The following is a 15,500-nucleotide window of genomic DNA, read 5'->3' as shown; positions in this document are numbered from 1 at the left end:
ATTATATTTTATTTTTTCCCTAAAGAGTTTATTTGGGTAGACCAAGGGACGGAGAGACCCTGCATCTAAAAGAAGGTGTTGGACCTCTTGGTGGTGAAGTGTGGCTGGCGCTGGCGATGAAGGACCCGGTGCGGCAACAGGAACTTGATCTTGGAGTCCTGGAACTGCTTGTCTCTTGGTCAGCGGCACTTGCTGGTTGTAGTCTCCTTCACCTTCATGATCTGGATTGAGTGGGTGCTGGCGCGGGCGCGGTGCCGGACCCCATATCTCGGTAGCACCGGGTGACAGCGCCTGCGGTGGTCAGGTCCCGGGACTCCCGGTATATGCTGTGGGTGCCACTGCGGGAGGCGTAGCGCATCCAAATGCCAAAGTTCTTTACCCAAAGCGGGGATTTTTCAAACACCTGCCCACAGTAGACAATGTCCCCTGAAGACTTCTTCATCTTCTTTAGTTGAGACACAAAGTACCAGAAGCGGGACTTGGCAACAACATGGGTAGGTGCAAAGATGTGCATGCAGTAGAGGGGTGGTGTGTGGCACTTGGGGTGGGCAGGAAGCACCCCACCACCTTGTACTCTTGAAGCGGGCCCGAGGCCTTCATGATGTTCTCTCCGCCTTCGCCACCACCCACAAAAGGCTAGGATCTATTTAATATTTATGACATCACTAGAGGCACCTGCCTATGGGAACTTCTATTTGATGGCTTCTTAGGGCAGACAAGAGGAGACAAAAACTAAGACCCACCCAAAGTGAGCAGTTTTAGAAATCAGAGCACTGCGTCTTCAGTTAACCAGCAAACCAGTAAAAACCCACTGTGCAGAACGACAGAAAAGTATGCTTGTCTTGGCATTGCTTTTGTGTCGTAGGGAGAAAAAAGCCCTTCCCGAGAATCTGTGAAAACAGTATGGCTCTCACATGAGTCTGACATTTGAATTCTTGCCACTCCTGTGGTTCATAAAAACCTTAACCAGGAGCTCATTTCAACATGTTCTTGATTTCTTTTTTCTGAGAAAAGGTAGAAGCAAAGCTATATCTTTTCTAGAGGAGCTTTCTTATATCTATGCCTCCAAGAATTTCCTTAACAAAAATAACCTCAAAGTTGAAACAAGGCCCCATGTGAGAGAACCAGCTGAAGCACAACAGAATCAGGCCCAGCGGCTGGCAGACTCTCATGTGGCCTCATGATTCTTGCTGCTCGCTATGCACATCCTTGTGTAGTCTCCTCTCCTTGAGCCTGGGTGCTACCTGAGACTCTTAATTCGTAAAATATAGCAAAAGGGATGGATTTTCACTTCTATGATTATGAGACATAATATTATATTGCACAAATTTTTTAAATTGATTTCAGAGAGAAATGGAGAGGGAGAGAGAGATAGAAACATTAATGATGAGAGGGAATCATAGGTCGGCTGCTTCCTGCACACCCCACATTGGGGACTGACCCCACAACCTGGGCATGTGACCTGACTAGGAATCGAACCCTGACCTATTGGTTCATAGGTTGACATTCAACCACGAGCCACACAGGTGCAGGCTGTATTGCACACCTTTTGAGGAGACTCTCTCCCTTGGTAGCTTTGAAGAAGCCATCTGCTATGTAGTGAGATATCCTATGGAAGAAGCCACAGGGCAAGGATCTGAGGGCAGTCTCTAGCCAGCAGCCAGCAAGAAACTGAGAGCCTCACCCATGAAGGCTACAAGGAACTAAATTCTGCCAATAACCATATGAGCTTGAAAGGTGCTCCTTCCCTAAATTGAGTCTCAGATGAGATAAAAGCCCTGGTTAACAGTTAGATTGCAGCTTTGTGAGACTTCTAGCAAGGGACTCAGCTAGATCATGCTCAGAGCCCTGACCCACAGAAACTGAGATGACAGATGTTTTATTTTAAGTTACTGTGTTTGTGGTAACACTGTTTTGTGCAACTATAAATAATCCTCAATACTTCAGATATTGAATTTATCAGGCAAAAAAATATATAATAAATATGTTTAATATAGTTTGAAGCAATAAACCATGGGATTAAAATATGAGCAAAGAACCAGAGACTGTAAAATGATCAAACAGATTTAAAAAGTAAGTAGAACTTCTAAATGAAAAATATAAAAATTGGTATTAAAACCTCAGTGGCCAGGCTAAACAGTAGACATAGTTGAAAACGGAATGAGTGGCCTGTAAGAGAGAGAGGAAGAAATTATTTAGAATGAACTTAACCTCGGTTTCTTCCGCCTGGAATACGTTCTTTAGATGGTTACATGGCTGCTCCTTCACTTCTTTCAGGTTCTTGCTCAGATGGTACCTTCTCTGGGCGGCCTTCCCTCACCATTCATGGTAGAAGAGCAACCCCTGCTTGCTTCTGCATATCTGATATTTCTTGCCATGCTTTATTTTTTCATTGTATTTATTACTCACTGATATATTATTTATTATCTTATTTGTTTATTGTGTGAATCCCCCTATAAGACCCACTACACTGATCTTTACGTTTAGTACAGCAATCCCGGGGCCTAACCTGTTGCTCATCTCATAGTAGGTGCTCACAATTATTTCTTGAATAAATGAATGAATGAATGAAAGGGGCACAGAGGGAAAAACAGATGACAGCACACGAAAGGTAGGCTATGCGATGCGAAGCTTAGCACTACTAGACTCACTATCATGTACTCATGTACTGTCTGCCTGACCTCTCAGACCCTGAAGGGCTTTGACTGTTTACTGCTGTATTCCAAGTGCCTGAATCAGTCCCTGGCACTAGTGAGCACACAATACATATTGCTGAATAAAATAATAAGTGAAAAGTCTAACATCTATCCAGTCAGAATTTTGGGAGGAGGGAGGAGAGAGAATGAGTTAATGGGGATTTTTGAAGAGTTAGTGGAGATTTTTAAAAACTGGTAACAAATATGAATTCTTGGATTTAGGAACACCCAAGGAATCCCAAGTAAACAAAGGAAATCTACACCCGAGGCCCATTCATTATAATGAGAGTGCAAAGATCTTATAATCAGCTCAATGGAAAGACAGAGTCCCTACAAAGTAATGACATTGTTGAATTTCCAGTAGCAAGAGTGGAGGCCAGAAGACAGCAGAACAATATTTTAAATTATTAAAAAGAAAACAATTGTCTCTAATTTATTATTCAGCTAATTACTCTTTCATGAATAAGGACAAAAAGAAGATACATTTTTAGGCAATTAAAGAGAGAGCTTGCCATCAACAGATTCTTTACTAAAGGAAATTCTGAAGGATATAATTAAAAATTATTCTTAAGGGACATCAGAATGCAGGAAGGAATGGTGGCCAATAAAAATCAGAAACTGTGGTTACAGCTAAACTAATACCTGAAGCAGGAATCAGTAAAAACGTGTAATTAGTGTGAATAAATGATAGAACAAAAATATTTGGCAATAGCATATCATTGAGGATAGAGTATGAAGAGTTGAAGTATTCTAAATTCCTTATACATTTTTTGAAGGGAGGATAATAATACTGATTAACTTTAGTTTTTACCTTTTTAAGTCTGCATAATAAACTTTCAAAGGTAGGACTCAAAAAAAGGGACAGATTATATAATTTCCAAAATAGTAAAGTAAAAAATGGAACAAGAAATAATCTTAATAAATTAAAGCAAGAAAGGAAGAAAGAAAGCATAAAAAATAAGAAAATAGAATACAATATAATATGGTAGGAATAAACCCAAACAGAATCATAATTTAGAAAGAAAACACGGTTTAAGAGATAGGGTCAATAGAGTGAAAAATTGTTTCTTTGGAAAGACTAACATAATTAGCAAGATGGATCAAGAGAAAAAGAGAGCAAGAATAAAAAGTTATTAGGAATAAAAAAGGGGATACGAGAAATGAACAAGATCAGAGCGATATTATGCATAATTTAGTGGTACTAAATTTGAAATCTTAGACAAAAGTGAAAAGTATTTTTTAGAAAATCACTTTCCACTAAAACTAAAGAAGAAATAAAAAAATTAAAAATATCTTATAAGCCCTGATAAAATTAAATTAGTTTATAAAAATCTTCCCACAAGTAAAATGCCAGGCCCTGAAGGTATTATAGGTAAATTTATTCCGGCATTCAAGGAATAAGTAGTTCCAGTGTTCCACCACAGACTTTTCCAGAGAATAACAATGGGAGCTAGCGTATTGCTACTAACACCAAAGTCTGAAAAGGACAGTAAGAGAAAAAAAAATGCAGGTTTTTCTTTCTCAGGAACTAGATAGAAAAGCCCTGAGAAAAGTACTAGCTAATTTTATTGTGGGAAAGGATTAGAAACCATGGCATCCCCTCCCCCCAGTCCCACTTCTAAGAAGTAAGAAGGCTTTGCTGTTTTGTTTTGCTTTGAATTTTTGGTATCATATTGGAGGTTTAGTCCTCTATGAGGGATCACATGAATCAATATCTCTGAGGTCTTTTTTAAATTGAATTTATTGGGAGTGACATTGGTTAATAAAGTTATATAGGTTTCAGATGTACCATACAATTCTATAAAACATCATCTGCATATTGTATTGTGTGTTCACCACCCCAAGTCAAGTCTTCTTCCATTTCCCTGGCCAAACACTTATGACCTCACTGCTTTGGGGGATTATGGCTAAAGAGTTTGTTCATCCACAGGTATTAAGATCTATATCAGAGCCAACAAAAGTGTCCGGTGTTTGCCTAAATCAGCCCGAGAAAGATGTAGATTTCTGAGATGGAACTCCAGGAGAATGGGTGTGTTGTGAGGGAAGTGAGGAGGGTAGAGGAGCCTGAAGTTTCAGAACAATTATTTTTTTCTGCTAATACACTTTCATTATCAGTGTCTGGTTAGACCAGGTACTACTACTCCTAATTATTATTTATTAATTACTAAAGGCCCGGTGCACAAAAATTTGTGCACTCGGGGGGCTCCCTCAGCCCGGCCTATGCCCTCTTGCAGTCTGGGACCCCTCGGAGGATGTCCACCTTCTGGCTTAGGCCCGCTCCCTGGGGGATCAGGCTCAAGCTGGCAGTCAGACATCCCTCTGGCAGCCTGGCAGCCCTCAGGGGATGTCCAGCTGGTTTGCCCTGAAGGGTGTCCTGGATCAGGGTGGGGGTCCCGGTGGGGTGCACTGGCCACCTGGGTGAGGGGCTGATGGCTGTTTGCAGGCTGGTCAAGCCCATCCCCATTGGGTACCCTCACCCCAGAGGGGTTTGGCCAGCCTGGGTGAGGGGCTGATGGCTGTTTTCAGGCTGGCCACAGCCCCTTCAGGATAGGGATCCCCGCTGGGGTGCTTGGCCAGACTGGATGAGGGGCTGAGGGCTGGTTTCAGGCTGCCCAAACCCCCTTCGGGGTGGCGGTCCCCACTGGGGTGCATGGCCAGCCTGGGTGAGGGGCTGATGGCTGGTTTCAGACTGACCAAGCCCCCAGGCGACCGAAGCGCCAAGCTTTTCCTTTCAGACTGACCAAGCCCCCCGGCGACCGAAGCGCCAAGCCTTTCCATTTTTTTTTATTCACTCCAGCTCTGTGGCCATGGCAACTGGAAGCAGGTATCTGGGGTTTATTTATCTCTATAATTGATACTTTGTTGCTTTGAGTGGAGCTCAGAGCCGGCCGGGAAGCTTGGCTTCCTCCATCATTGGGGCAACCAAGCCTCCTGCTTGCTCCAGCTGCGTGGCTGCTGGCCGCTATCTTGGTTGGGTTAATTTGCATATAGCCGCTATGATTGGCTGGTGGGTGTGGCTTAAAGGCATAGCGAAGGTATGGTCAATTTGCATGTTTGTCTATTATTAGGTAAGATAATAGGGCACACATCAAGTTAACTTTTATAAGTATGTTTAGGGATTCTGGTTAGTTACTTACATAGAATAGTGTTGTATACACATTTTTGAAAATCAGAGGGAATATTGACAATTACAATGGCATATTGATTGCTAAACTGAAAAAGAGAAAGTTTTAAACTTCTAGGTAGCAAGCAAGCTAACTAATGTGTAGGTTGCCTTGTGCTACTTAACTTTAAACATCTCCCCTACCTCCCCACCAACATTTCAAAGAAGGAGTTAGAAGAGGAAGGGGACAGAGCAATAAAAGAGAAAACCTTTATTTCCAGTTTTCAAAAATGTAAATCACAATATCAGGAATGAAAATTTGAACTTTAATGCACAGAACTATTTTTCTAAATTTGTTAGAAATTTAGATATTGTGGAAGTGTGTTAAACTCTTGGGTTTGTGTGGGAAGTGAACTATATAGATAAATTGTAACAAGAGTCAAGAGTTTACATTTTACTTTTATACTTAAATTTATGCATAACTGTTCTCTATAAACTTACAAAGATTTTTGGCAGTTACTATAATAAGAAATAGATTTTAAATGCAATTGAATATACACACAAATAGTCATGTGTGAAGGCAGCCTGAGCCCCCCCCCCCAAACCTGCATTCCGATACATATGCTTGCTAGCCCCAACCCTCTTTCCACTTGTGTCCCAGCTAGCCATGCAAAACATGTTTCCCTGAATACTTCCATTTTACAGAAGCCATGAACCATACACAATCCCCAGAGGGAATTGGCAGTGCTGGCGCCAGCCAGGCCAGGCCTTTGTGTATAATCTCACTTCCCCCATTCCAACCCAGGGGGGCTGCACAGCCTGCAAAAAGTCCAGAAACCTGGACCATATTTGGGAGACAAAGAAACTAAGGGGATAAGAGGGAAAGCCCCGCTTCCCCAAGGCCCTCCCCCTCCCCCCACATTCGGTGCTCAGGCTTTGGAGACTGACTCCTCTGAGTCACTGCTCTAGTACATCTGTGAATATAAAGGCACTCTTTCTGAATCCTCTGGGTGCCTGGCTGTTCATTCTCCTGTGCCACCTGGCAGCTTATCTGCAACACTAGGTGAAAAAGACATTTTATGAAAAGATACTCTTTATAGTATCTTTATAGGGCCTTATTCTATCATTCCTTCTTATTCCATTTTTTTACATGTGATAGGCTTTAATATTTCCATTTTATTCTATTCTATCATTTAAGTTAAAAAATGCAGGTTGTGAGGGTTGGGGTAAGAGATCAACCAAAGGACACATATGCATACGTATGAGCATAACCAATGGACACAGACAGTAGAGGCGTGAGGATTTGTGCTGGGGGGTGGGAGGTCAGTGTGGGAAAAAGGAGACATATGTAATACTTTAAACAATAAAGAATTTAAATAAAAATGCAGGTTGTGAACTGTGGGGTGTGGCCAGAATGTTTTGGACAGGTTCAAGCCTTGGACTGATGAGACGGCACAGTACTCTCATTGCCACGTGCAAGTCCCAGCTTGGATGGCAGAGCCCTGCCTGCACAATTATTGCCAACAGCTATAGTTGTGAGCTTGAGCCTGTGGTCCGAACACGTGGCCCCACGTGTCTGAGTGATAGAGTTCAGGTGCATGTCGTGGAGTGGGATTGAAACCAATGAGAATGTTATAAACATCTTAATCATGCCCTTACTTGGCCTCGGCATCTGCTATAAAATAAAGACATGGCTTGTGGGCGTGGGCGCTGTCTCTCTCCATCAGAGAGGGCAGTGTCCCACCGAGACCCAGCTTTTGTTCTCATGTCTGTCTTTCCTAAGCCTTTCGTCATCCCCACTCAGGTTCACCCTTGGCCATGCTGGCGCAGCACAGTGAACTACTAAATTGATTTGGGGACACACTAATAAATAGATCACAACCTACAGTTTTAAAAATACTATCTAAAATATAATTATATTGCTGATAACTGTCTTTTTAGATAACTACTGATTTCTATTATTGAAAATTATTTAGATACAGACACTTAAAAAATTTTTTTGGGGGGGGGCAATCTTTCTAGTTTGTCATTGAGATGGTGGCAGAACAGTGATTGTGACCTGCATAGCACATAATCATCTTTGATAAGCTTAATTCTACTGCTGATGGTTGAAATTAACGCCAGTGGCAACAAGGTGAAATTATCTATACTTATCATTGTAGTAAGTGGTAGGTGGTGTGTGGAAAATCAGAGAGAGTCTTTTCTAATGGACTTTTCCAATCATCCTTGAGTCTATGGGTTAAATATTAATTGCTATAGTGATTCAGGTCAACCTATTATGTGTCTGCACTTAAAAAATGTGCCATAAATATATTTAGAAAATAAAAATCTTATTTAAAAATGCTGTTTTAAAAATAAGATTGTGTTGAAATCATGTTTCCAGACCTTAAATTGTTTTATAATTGAGTTACAGACATCACCAATAAAGGCAGGTCCAAGAAACAATGCATTTTAAAGTGCCATGAAATGTACCTAAATGTTATCCATTTAGAAGCTAGTTTTATACAATAGAATGTTGTTTTATGTAAAGTAGCAGCTTTCACACTTGAAGTATCTGGAAGAGCTTTATAAAACAAAGCATTAAGTGTGAACTGCTCATTTTTATTCAAAGTATATGAGATTCCAGAAGGACCATTATATTGCTTCTGCTTTAAAATGCAATTCACAGTAAAGCACGGTCCCTTTCTTTTTTAAAAAGGTTCAGTGAGCTAAAGCTGCAAGTGACTTGTACCTTGTATACATTTCCTTTCCACGGAAGACACTGAAGTGACTCCGGTTTAGCAAGGTCTGAAATTTAGCTTTCAGTGTTCTGAAACTTCATTTTAAAAATGTTACTTTGATGCCAACACAATGGGAAAGTCTTTATATTAAATCTAAGGCACTAATGATGAAGAAAGCTGAAGCAAAGTATATATCTTTTGCTATCATGTCCATATTTGAGTTTGTGTGCATGCAGACACATTTTCTGTATTTGAGTTGTAGTTAACCATAGAATCTGTCACTGTGCACACTTTTGCCATTTGGATTTCTGGTCTACTTGTTGCTCCTGGGCCCAGATTGCTTTGGAATCCTAGTGCCCTGCACCAGACCCCCCCGGGAAGCCAGAGCTCCTTGCCAGAAGTGCACAGCTGTAACATAGACACTGAGCTGTAATCTGGTGTCTTTCTCGGTCCAAACTGCTTGACACCAATTCTCTTTTCTGCCTTTCTATGCAGCTATAGTCTCTTGTTTGTCACTTGTGAAGTCAATTTGAAGTAAATAAAATGATAACGAACCAAAAAAAATGAGCACATTACTAATGGCTAAACTGTATTCAGCATTTTCTATGTATTAAGCTCTGTTTATAGTGGATTACAAATATTATCCCAGTTAAGTCTCACATCAATCTTATGAGATAGGTTCCAGTATTATTCCCACTTCACAGCAGAGCAAATTGGAATCCATAGAGGACTAAGTAACATGGCCATGGTCATTCAGTTACTAAGCAAAAGAGCCATAATTTGCCCTGGGGAATCTCAGTCTACTGGATGGTGCTGTTTCTCAAATTGCAAAAAGTGAAAAAGGGTAAAGAGTCCCCTCAATAATAAATTGAGTTATTAAACCCACTTTTTGGTATTATGAATGTTTTGCTTTATTTTCTGTTAAAATGTATTTTTAGTAAATGATATTTTAGATAGGATCATATTAAATAGTGTAACTTACAAATTTTTTAGCTTACTTATTGATAGATTTCATTTCAGAGTTAGTAAATTATCCATTTATTACATCCATAAAATAATCTTATATTCTCTGCATATAGTGTCTCTGTACAGGGTTTTTTGTTTTCTATATAAAGGTACTCTTTCAAACTCACAATAAAAGATAACTAAGAGTATTCTGAAAAACATACCAGAAGATTAAATATATGTATTTAGAGTAGCATTTTATACTTACCAAACATGTAAAATTCTACTGAGGAAATAGTAATCTGAGTTAGAGTAATATATATGGAACTTGGAGAAAGGAAAAATTATTGTTGGGGGGAAATGTACTGTTTACTTTTTAATGACTCTTTTTATTTAAATGAGAATGAATTAAATTAACTCCCATTTTGGAAGTCTTTATGGTACCATTAATACTGTGTTTACTAATACCAGGAGATCAAATTTTGGATCTTGTAATGTCTTAACTTATTACCTAATTTAGAAATTCCTGTGCAAAAAAACAGATGAAACACTGAACTTTCAACCCTTTCTCTCTATCCCCTTTTACTTCTTAAAAAAGCCAATGGTAGTGCCTTTAATTTATGAAAAAGTGAGATAAACTCAGTAAGCTTTCTCAATAAACTTTCAAATAATACTTACCCAAATAACTTATTCTAAAGAAATTATCTCATTTTAAACTTGTACTTTCTGTTTAGCAAACCATCAATAGTAACCATCAATAGCAAACCATAGTAACCATCAATGCTTGAATACAGCCTTCATTTGTAACTAATATCTCCCACCAAATGTGCAGTTGTTCTTAAATCCTACTTTTGCATTTATGTCTTGATTCAGATCCTAAAGTTCTAAACCAATTACAAATTAGGCAGAGCAACTTTTGTCATTTTAATGGAACCAACAGAACCAACTGCTTATACTGAGGATCTACTATGAGCGTATTAAGTGCCAGGTGCTAGGAAGACTGATAGAGGGTGAGAAAGCACAAGAGTATTTAAAATATTAATTTATGAAATTGTTTAATCACCAGTTGCTTTGAGTGCATGTTAAGACAATCTTGCCTGAATAAAGAGAAGGTGAAGGAAGAAGGAGATATTGGTAAATGTCACAGGCAACTATGAAGATGTTTGAATTCGCTCAATTTTTAAGATTGAAATTGGGGTTGGCAAAGTATGGCCTACAGGCCACTTCTCCAGCCCACTTACCTGTCTTTGTAAATAAAGTTTTATTGGAGCTTGACATGCTCAAAACTTAATGTATTGACTGTGGCTGCTTTTTTACTACAAAGGTAGAATTAGTTAGCAACAGAGACCATATGGACTGCAAAGCCTAAACGATTTACTATGTGGCCCTTTAAGAAAATATTTGCTGCCCAGTGGCATGACTCAGTGGTTGAGCATTGACCTTTGAACCAGAGGGTCATGGTTGGATTTCAAGTTAGGGTATATGCCTGGGGTGTAGGCTTGATCCCCATTGTAGGGCATGCAAGAGGCAGCCAATTAATGATTCTCTTTCATCATTGATATTTCTCTCTCTCTCTCTCCCCCTCTTCCTTCCTTTCTGAAATCAATAAAAGTATATATTTTTTAAAAAAGGACATCTATGGTATAGTTCTAAGGACTGCTGACTGGCATCTGCTTTGTGGCTCCTACTTCACTGATTGTATGTTTGCCTCGCTCACTACGTTTCTATAACCTCATGAACAGGTGGTGACAGATATGTACAGGGCCCGGCTCACTGTGGTCACTAAGTCAATGAATTGCATGGAATTGAGAAGTTATACACTTTTGAAATTCTCCTGAAATTTTAAAATGTTCTTTGCTGTTCCTCCTCTTGTTTAAAATACAGTGGGAAGCAGCCACTTATATGTCTGTCTGCCACACTTAAACTTGCAAGCTGCCACAAGGAGGGACTGTGCTTGATCCATCTTTGTATTGTCAGCACCTGGCACAGAGCATGGAGTATATACTTGGATAGCAAGGCTATTAGTAATACTAGAGGTCTGGTGCATGAAATATGTGCACTGGGCGGGGTCTCTCTGATTGGCCTGCACCCTCTTGCAGTCTGGGACCTCTCACTCCTTACTGCCTGCTGGCTCCCTGCTCCTTCCCACTCAGCTTGTTGCTTTTTAGCACAGTTGCGGAGGCAGGAGAGGCTCCCGCCACCGCCGCCGCGCTCCTCTGCCATGAGCCCGGCTTCTGGCTGAGCAACACTCCCCCTGTGGGAGCGCACTGACCACCAGGGGGCAGCTCCTGCATTGAGCATCTGCCCCCTGATGGTCAGTGCACATCATAGCGATTGGTTGTTCTGGTCATTTCACTGTAATGGTCGCTTAGGCTTTTATTATGTAGATGAGTAGCATTCCATAACACAAAACAATGGGCATCTGTTTCTGCATCCGGACGAAGCCCTGTTGCAGGAAGCAGGAAGGAAGAGGAGGAGTAAGGAGTAATCTGTATGCCTCACTGGATTGAAGGTCTGAATAGTCAAGGATTGCTGAACGCATGAATGGGAGAGTGGTAATTAGACTCCTAGCTGTCAGGAAGCCTGGCTCTGAAATATTAGAGCAGTATCAAAAGCTGATTTAGCAAAAAAGTATTTTTTTTTCCCCCCTGTAGTGTAATTTAGCAACACGAAAGATGCTACTCAGGTGTATTTTCTTGGAGAGAGTGAACTTGCAGACTTGAAAATGTTGGCACGTTCGAAATCCTAGAGAACTCTCCCAGACAGAGAAGGGAAAGAATCCAAAGCTGCTTTTTATAGCACCGATGAAAAGTTGCTTACTTACGGCAGTCACCGGCTGATAAAGGTTTAATAACTGTTCTCTAGAAGGAGACAAAGACTTTGATTTGCAATGTTTTCTAGTTTCTGTGGTGTAAGTATTCCTACTATGACTGATTTAAGCTACTGACTTGACATTACTGAACATGGAGTTGGAAAGAAATATACAAATTGCCTCTTGGGAGTCAGCACTGTCTGGCTCTAGTATAAAGCTCACTTAAAGTAACTTTAGTACTTTGTTGTAGGGGTTTACTGCCAGGTCACCAGGAATATATGGTGCTTTATGTTATCTATCTATCTATCTATCTATGTATATAAAAGCCAAGCGACCAGAATGACTGGAATAACCAGTCGCTATGATGCCCACTGCAGCAGGCCAACCAGCCTGATTGGGGGCGGCCCCTCCCCCCTGCCGGCCCTGGCTGGATCAGGGGTGAGGCTGAGCAACTTCCCATGGCCCCTCCCCCCAGCTGACCCAGCCCTAATCGGCTACCCCTACCCCGATTGGGGATGGGTCCCTTCCCTCTGGCTGGCCTGGTCCCTGATTGCCCCCCCCACACCTCTGATCAGGGGCAGGGCCGTCTGGCCAACTGCCCGCAGTCCCTCCTCCTGGCCAGCCCCACCCCGATCGGCCTCCCCCCACCCCAATCAGGGGTGGGGCCGGCTGGCCAACCTCCTGCGTCCCCTCCCCCCAGCCAGCCTGCCCTGATCGGCTCCTATTGGGATGGGCTGGCTCACCCCCCCACCTGTGCATGAATTCGTGTACCAGATATCTAGTTAACTGATAAGCATATATGTGACCATGTGTTTTATTTACACGGATGTATACGGAATTGTGAAAAATTTTTAATAAAGTTTTTTTTAATGACATAGTGGCAAGAGATGCAATAATAATTTTTAAAATTTGCATCTCAGGAAGGGCAGAGGGCATAGTCTCAGGCATTTTATTTGTCCTGCAGTAGTGGTAACAGTAAAGGCATTTCATAGTTATCTTTCCAAAAGAATTGATGTGGAAACCCTGATCAGAGTACATCGGATGTTCAAGGCCAAGGGCAATTTCCCAGACGCAGGTGCAAAAGGAAGGATGCAGCGATCTTACTGCACTATGCAAGGGTGCCCTTCTATAACCCAAAAGACTGATGTCACTATTTGGGCAAGAAGCCTCTTTTGTCTAAGTTGGTAAAAAGTATGTTACTGACCAGCCAGTTCGTGGCTACTTGGTTGGGCTACTGTGCTTGTATAGCTCCTGTGTTGGAGGCTGCTCTGTAGGAAAGATGTGTTGTTAACCAGCTGGCGTGTGGCTGCCTGCTTTATGGGACTGCTTTATATGATGGCTACTTAGAAGCAATGGCTACATGGCCATTGGCTCCTACAATAAAGACTCTCTGACTAGTATATGCCCAATGGCAGCTTCTCATGTCTTCTTTACCTACTACCTGGCGGCCATGAAGGTCCATTTCCTGACAGGGGAACTGAGACCCCACGATTGGCCTCAAAGGTATAAGGACTTAGACAGCTTTGGGAATTTTTGCTGTCCACCCAAATAAGCCAGGACCGTGCAGTAGCTCTAGCCAGCATTAGTCTGGTTTTACATTTATTAATCTATACATTTTTTCTGAGGGTAATTCATGCTTTACTAAATTATTCATTTTTGACTTTCAGGTGGTGGCTTGAACATTTTTCAAAACAGTTTTTTTTTTTTTTAAACAGGCAACTGGTAACCACGCTTTCCTTCACCACGTGTTTGTATATTAGGTACAGAGAGGGTTTACCTTTGTTCTTCAGTTTCTTGGTAACATTCTGGCTTACTTGTTCTTTTTTGTTGTTACTATGTCACCCGATAAACTTAATTGCATATGTGCATAATATATATAGATTGACTTCATGTTGAGAACCTGGTTTTCATATCCCCATTTTTCCTAGATATGTTGATTTTTTTTAAGGTTATTCATGACATTTAAGATGATGTAAAACATTCATTTATAGTCAGTCTTCATGGAAAAAGGGTTTACATTCATCTCTTTTTATAGTCTCCATTTGCTCCTGAACTCAGTGTGGTTTGGCTTTTTGGCCCTTTATTCAACCAAAAATGGTTTAGTTAAGGATCTCCTCTTTCCTTGTCCCCTGTATGATCTTATTCAAACGCATGCATGGATTCAGCTGTTTTCTTTCTATTCTCACTGTTTCCTATTGAGTTAGGTACTAGGTACTCCTTGCCTGGGTAACTGCAATTGTCTACTAATATCTCTCTGTGATTTTAAGTGTCTCTTCTCCAAATGCTGCCAAAGTACACCATCTAAAATGAAAATCTGATCATGTTAGGTGACACCTGGCTGCCCTGGAAGGACAATGATTTGGTGTTCCTTCTATTTCTTTAGTCAACATTTATTTGGTTGCTGGTAGCTTACTCAGGGAATCCTTCCCCACATCTCCAGAAGCTATAATACCAGAGCTTCTTGGCCATATCCACTGTGGGATATATCCCAACCTCATGAGACTCATCAAAGCATTCTTTTCTATAAACTCTCATTGAGATAACTTTGTGTAAATATAATTTTCTCTATTTTGTTACATTTCTAATGATAGTTTCTTAATAACAAGAGCAACTGCATGACTAGTCAGCTTGTTAGTGTACCTCTGCATACAGACATTTTGTCTGTATTTTTAAATCTTTGGGTGATACATTCCGCTTCTTTGGCCTGTGTATATTCCACGTTATTTAGTGCCCAGCTAAAATAGTCACACATGTTAGTGGGTGCTATCCTATACTATGAAATAACTCAATTATGATAACAAGTTTTAGGCATTGGGTTATGCAAAATAATTAGTTCTCCATTTTGTTAATTATATTGTTTGGATAATTTGCATGTTGAGTTTACTCTTAATAAAGCTCATTTGTAATAATAAAATGAAATTAGCAGGGACAAAAGTAATAATGAATTTGTTATAACAACATTATGGTCAGAAGCTGAGGAGCAAATAAAGAGATAACTGGTGACAAGTGAAGATGCAGAAATTTGGAAAATGTAATATCAGAAAAAATGAACTGCTAAGGAGGATCTTCCTTTCCAGTATACTGAGGGTATTGTTACTATCTTATACTCATTTTTACTAAAACTATTCAATGCAGACATTTGAGAGAATTTTCCTGCTTGGAAGCAATCTCCATCTTAAAGTGATCACTAAAATTATTTGAAAAAATTTGCTTCAGAGAACACT

General features: G+C 40.6%; 1 pseudogene; it reads right to left on the bottom strand.

Moving 5' to 3' along the window:
- Positions 1–14: 14 nt before the first annotated feature.
- On the bottom strand, positions 15–630 carry LOC102752684 (annotated as a pseudogene).
- Positions 631–15,500: the final 14,870 nt, after the last annotated feature.

Source organism: Myotis davidii, unplaced genomic scaffold, assembly GCF_000327345.1.
Source record: "Myotis davidii unplaced genomic scaffold, ASM32734v1 scaffold402, whole genome shotgun sequence".
NCBI lineage: Eukaryota > Metazoa > Chordata > Mammalia > Chiroptera > Vespertilionidae > Myotis > Myotis davidii.
The sequence above is the reverse complement of the archived record's forward strand: the minus strand, read 5'-3'. Positions and strand labels throughout refer to the sequence as shown.